This window comes from Pan troglodytes, chromosome 2, assembly GCF_028858775.2.
Source record: "Pan troglodytes isolate AG18354 chromosome 2, NHGRI_mPanTro3-v2.0_pri, whole genome shotgun sequence".
In the NCBI taxonomy this organism is placed as follows: Eukaryota; Metazoa; Chordata; class Mammalia; order Primates; family Hominidae; genus Pan; species Pan troglodytes.
In genome coordinates this window covers 58,087,571-58,092,669 of record NC_086015.1, presented here as the reverse complement: position 1 = coordinate 58,092,669, position 5,099 = coordinate 58,087,571, and the positions used below count along the sequence as shown (strand labels likewise).

The 5,099-nt window shown below is 43.1% G+C and overlaps 1 pseudogene; it reads left to right on the top strand.

Moving 5' to 3' along the window:
* The first annotated feature begins 2,077 nt into the window (after positions 1–2,077).
* Positions 2,078–3,214, top strand: LOC107970437 (uncharacterized; annotated as a pseudogene).
* Positions 3,215–5,099: the final 1,885 nt, after the last annotated feature.

Here is a 5,099-nt window from a genome sequence, read left to right as displayed (position 1 = left end):
GAGACCATTCAATGTATCAAAATGAAGCAAATGGCTCTTCAAAGAGGTGCTATCGAAATACATTCAAGGTTACTGCAGCAAATACACTTCCTGTTTGTAGAACACATCTTGTTATCTGCTGCCCATCATTGATTCACCCTCTTCTTGGGAACAATGTCCCCATATTTCCTTTGGGAAACCATCCCTCCTCCCTACCTAACCATGTGATTTAGGTGAGGTTGAAACCCCCAACAATGTGTAGGCCCTGATCAGCTTTAGCCAACCAGTATCTCCGACCCTCTGGCTCTAGGGATTGGCCAGTGACACACGAGGGGATGAGGGGGCATCACTGAATCCTTCCAGCAAGGAAAGATTTCTCATCCTCTGCAAAAACTAGCGCAAGAAGACCCTCTCTCTAAACCTGGAGAATGTGTTGCAATGATGTTACAGCCTGGAACTCTGCAGCCATCTTGTTGCTGCTAAAGATAAGGTGGTCTGCCAGGACTATGTGAAGCCTGCAGATGAAGACGCTGCTCCATGAAGAAAATCTGAGGGTCTTGGAGGACCTCATCTCACTATCTGGGTCTGACTTCTGGTCTTCCGGACTTCTCAACTTCATGGGGCTATTACTCTCTTATTGTCCAACCAACTAGAATTGGGTTTTGGGTTGTAAATTATGTAACTTTGTTATTCATTCATTTATTCATTCAATCATTCATTCTGAATTTGGCTGAGTAAAGAAGGATGCCAATTTGTATGAACCAAGGAAAACTCAATATTGAAATGCACATACTATTTTCTGTTTTATGAAGGTTGTTTTTCTTCTCCTAACAATTACTAAAGCTTCCAAACTGAGCCTAACTATAACAGCACAATGATTCCTGCAATGATAATTGAGCCTCAGCGTTCAGGAAGAATTCAAACTAGACCACTGCTGATTGTCAAAGAAATCCATCAAGTACTTTATGAGTATTGCATTTATTTGTACATCCCGTACTGTGATACATACTCATTATGTAAGTTAGAGTTGTAATAATTTGTTCTAATACATCATGTTTTCAAATATTATATAGAAAATAACATGTAACTGTAGATCAGGTGATGTTGTACCCCAAAGACCTTTCACCAACTACTCTTGTATTTTGGCTGAAGCATAGCTCACTCTCCTCATGGCACTGGCCTTCATGGCCTTTATTCATTCACTCATTCTGAAATTTGGTGGATAAAAATTGATGACTTATAAAAAATAGAAAATTGACTCCAAAAGGAGCTCATGATACCGAGCATGCCATTGAACCTGTAGCTACTTTCGTTTTGCTTTTATTCAAACCTTCCTCATCTTTACTGCCGATGTAAGTTAATACCCTTTCGGCAACAAGTGACAAAAGGAAAAAAAACAACCCAAAATGACTTAATCAAAAATAAGAGAGAATTTATTTGCTCTGGTGACTGAAATATCCGGGGTAGATCTGGCTTCCAGTGTGATTGAACCTAGGGGCTTACACAATGCCAGCAGATTATTCCAATCTCACTTTCTGTCTCTTGTCTGTTCTCTTCTGCGGCCACCCTCAGGCAGGCTCTCTTCATGTTGTGGTGCCCAGCAGCTGCATTCTTCATCATAGCTTCAAAGCCAGTAGAACAGAGCCTTCCCCAAAGGCCCTGCTTGGCTCAAATGCCCATTGCTAAGCCAATCTCTGTGGCTAAGGGTGGGAGACATGCAATGCTCTGATTGGCCAGGCTCATAGTACTCATACAGTCAGCCCTCCATATCCGCGGTTCTGCATATATGGATTCAATCAACTGCAGATCTAAAATATTTGTTTAAAAAATATTCCAGCAAGGGGGCAACAAGGAAGCTCTTAAGAGCACAGCTGGAAAGAAGCTGAGTTACAGATATCCTGCCAAAATAATTTATTCAAAGCCCAGACTTGCCATACCCTATGGCCTCAAGACTCTGCTCAGGAAAATTAGCAGAGCCATTCTCAAAACCAACCCATCGAACATGACCCAGTTTGCAGCAGTTTATTTTAAAGAACTTATTATGTATAGAGAAGGGACTACTTCTCTGGATGAAGTGGTCAGAGGGAACAGAATCTAAACTGCCTACACAGATGGGAAAATCTACAAAGACAATGTAACCGGAACAGGATGTAATGACAAAACCACCCAGTTTCCATCCATTTATGCTGAGCTAGGCACTGAGCAAACTGAAGCAGTTCGTGATCTTTCTTCCAAACCAGCCACCCCTAAGACTACTACCCCACCCTCATAACCATCTCCAACAGCTGTTTCACCAGAGTTTGCCTATGTCCCAGCTGACACAGCTCGGTTTGCTTCTCAGATATTAGCAATGGCAGCAAGTGAAGCAGGACAACCACGACGATATTCTAACATGTGGACCCCTTATTGTCTAACTGATAAGAATCAACAAAGTCACCCATCACTGCCACCTGCACCTGGGCCTTTTCCCCAAGCAACTCTGTCTATCTAATCCTAAGGATCCACAGTTTCTGCAGCATCCACCAACTTACAAGCTGATCGAAGATAGTAAGACCAGTGCCCCACCTTTTATCTTAGTAGGCTCAAATGCTCAGAAAGCAAAGGAATGGAAACCTCTTTCTGGACATGCTGTTGTTTCAAAGTCAGAAGTTTTGAAGAGATATGCTGCAGTATAAGTGCCCATTGCTGTTCCTGCAGATGAGAAATTCCAGAAACTTACCTTAAGCCCCCAGAATGCTCATCTTGCTACAAGTGGACAAGATGTCCCCAGGCCAGAAAGCCTTGTTTTTCTTTCTGTTGCTTTCTTAGTAGAAGGTGTAGCTTTAAAAAGTTCAGGATCTGTAATCCCAGCACTTTGGGAGGCCGAGGCAGGCAGATCACGAGGTCAGGAGATCGAGACCATCCTGGCTAACACGGTGAAACCCCGTCTCTACTAACAATACAAAAAATTAGCCGGGCGTGGTAGCGGGCGCCTGTAGTCCCAGCTACTCGGGAGGCTGAGGCAGGAGAATGGTGTGAACCCGGGAGGCGGAGCTTGCAGTGAGCCGAGATCGCGCCACTGCACTCCAGCCTGGGCGACAGAGCGAGACTCCGTCTCAAAAAAAAAAAAAAAAAAAAAAAAAAAAAAAAAAAAAGTTCAGGATCTGGTGACAAATGTGCTCCCTTTGGAAGTTACAGTATTGCTTGGGAGATAACTGTGACTCGTGCTCACAAAGTTCGCAAAGCAGAAACTTAAAACTGATCCAGAAATGACGCTGTTTGGGTCAACAAACGTTCAGGGAGGAGTCTGCCACCAAGTGTAACATATCAATAAACTTCACACAAGTACAAAAAATATATATATTCTACAAAGGTTCAAAAAGCAAAACTTGAATTTGCCGCGCAACAAGTACTAGAATGAATCCACACAAATGAAGTGATGTGTAGGCATTGTGTTAGGTATTATAAATAATCTAGAAATGATTTAAAGTATATGGGAGGATGTGCGTAGGTTATGTGCAAATACTACACCAGGTTATATCAGGGAGTTGAGCACCCACGGATTTTGGCATTTGTGGGGGTCCTGGAACAAATCCCCCATGGATACTGAGAGATGATTGTAAATCCTCTGGAGCATATGGACTGAAAATGATGCTGTTTCTTTCAGAAAAAGGAATGAGGGAATGGACACTGGATGCCTGTATTAGGGCGCTTAACATTAGCTACTATAACAAGCAATCCCACGTATCCATAGCGTGACTCAACAATCAGTTGTATTTTTCACTCGTGCAAAGTCAAATGCAGAGATGTTCTGGTTGGGCAGCTCCCTTGGCAGCTCTCCACCAGCACTGACTCAGGAAACCAAGCCTCTTCCATCTTGGGAATGCTATTACCCACATCACATAGTCTCCAAGGTTGTTGTGGAAGGGGCAAAGTGAACTGGATGAAGCATAACTGCTCTCAGCTGCCTTGGCCTTGAAATGACCCAGTAATCTGCCCTTGCATTCACTGGTGAGAACTTAGTCACAAGGCCCACACAGATGCAAGGGGGCTGGGAAATACAATTTAGCCATGTGCCTAGGAAGAGGAAACAGATTTGTGGCCACCTGGCTTATCTCTGATACAAAGGCAAACGCAATCCATTTCAAATACATAGCCAGAATTGCCCACTGGCTCTACTCTGGTCAAACACTGAGTCAGGGCCAGCAGCGTCCTGAGAGGTGATCTGGTTCCACTCTCTAATTGAACAGATGCAAAAGTAAGAAAAAAAGGGCCTTTCCCAGATCACTTGACACTGATGTAAAGCATATGGATTTAACTAAAAGTCTCAAAAAGGAATGAAGAGGCATTCCCTCTCTGCAGATGCCAGAAACTCCTTCCAACTACCAGCTTACGGAATCTTGCTCTTATCAAGCATGGAATAGTAGAAATGTGGCGGGTTTTATAGCCAGATAGCCCTGAGTTCAAATCCTAGTTCTATCTCCTTCTCTCTGAGCTCTCTGAGCTTCAATTTACTCCTCTCCCCAACCACAATATTCAACAAGCATTCAATTCCTACTCTCTTCTTCTTATTTCCTACCGTAATACCAGTGATACTTAGAGTTTTCCAGGAGTGACTGATAGTTACTCTTGGGCCCAAGAGTATAATATATTTTCCCAACTTTTTTATGGTCAGGGCACTAAACCCAAAAATACTTCCACAGAAATCTGTAGAAGCTCTGAGGGTGAGGAAGTATCTCTTTGCAGAGGTGAATTAACCTTTGTATAGTAAACATTTTACCCCCAGAATGTACTTTGCTGATTCGATTATCACGGTTCCTGCTAGAACTTGGCTAGCTAAGCTGAAAATTGAGATATACTAGCTTCTCTCCAGGTCTTAAACAAGAATAATCACTTCTTCATAGGAGGAAGTGGCTCCATTCTTGGAGGTGACCAAATTCTAGGTCCTTTGCAAGCCTGTGCCTGGTAGACTACCATCTAGCAGGAGACCTCAACTTGCCATTTAAATAAGACACTAACTCTCAGTCCTCAGGCCAAAAGTGCATACCATGACTAAAGTGTTAAACAAACTGTCTGACTCCATGTTTCCAGGTCCTTTCTAAGGAAAGCAAGCTGTTTGCAAAGTCAAGGCCTTGACCTGT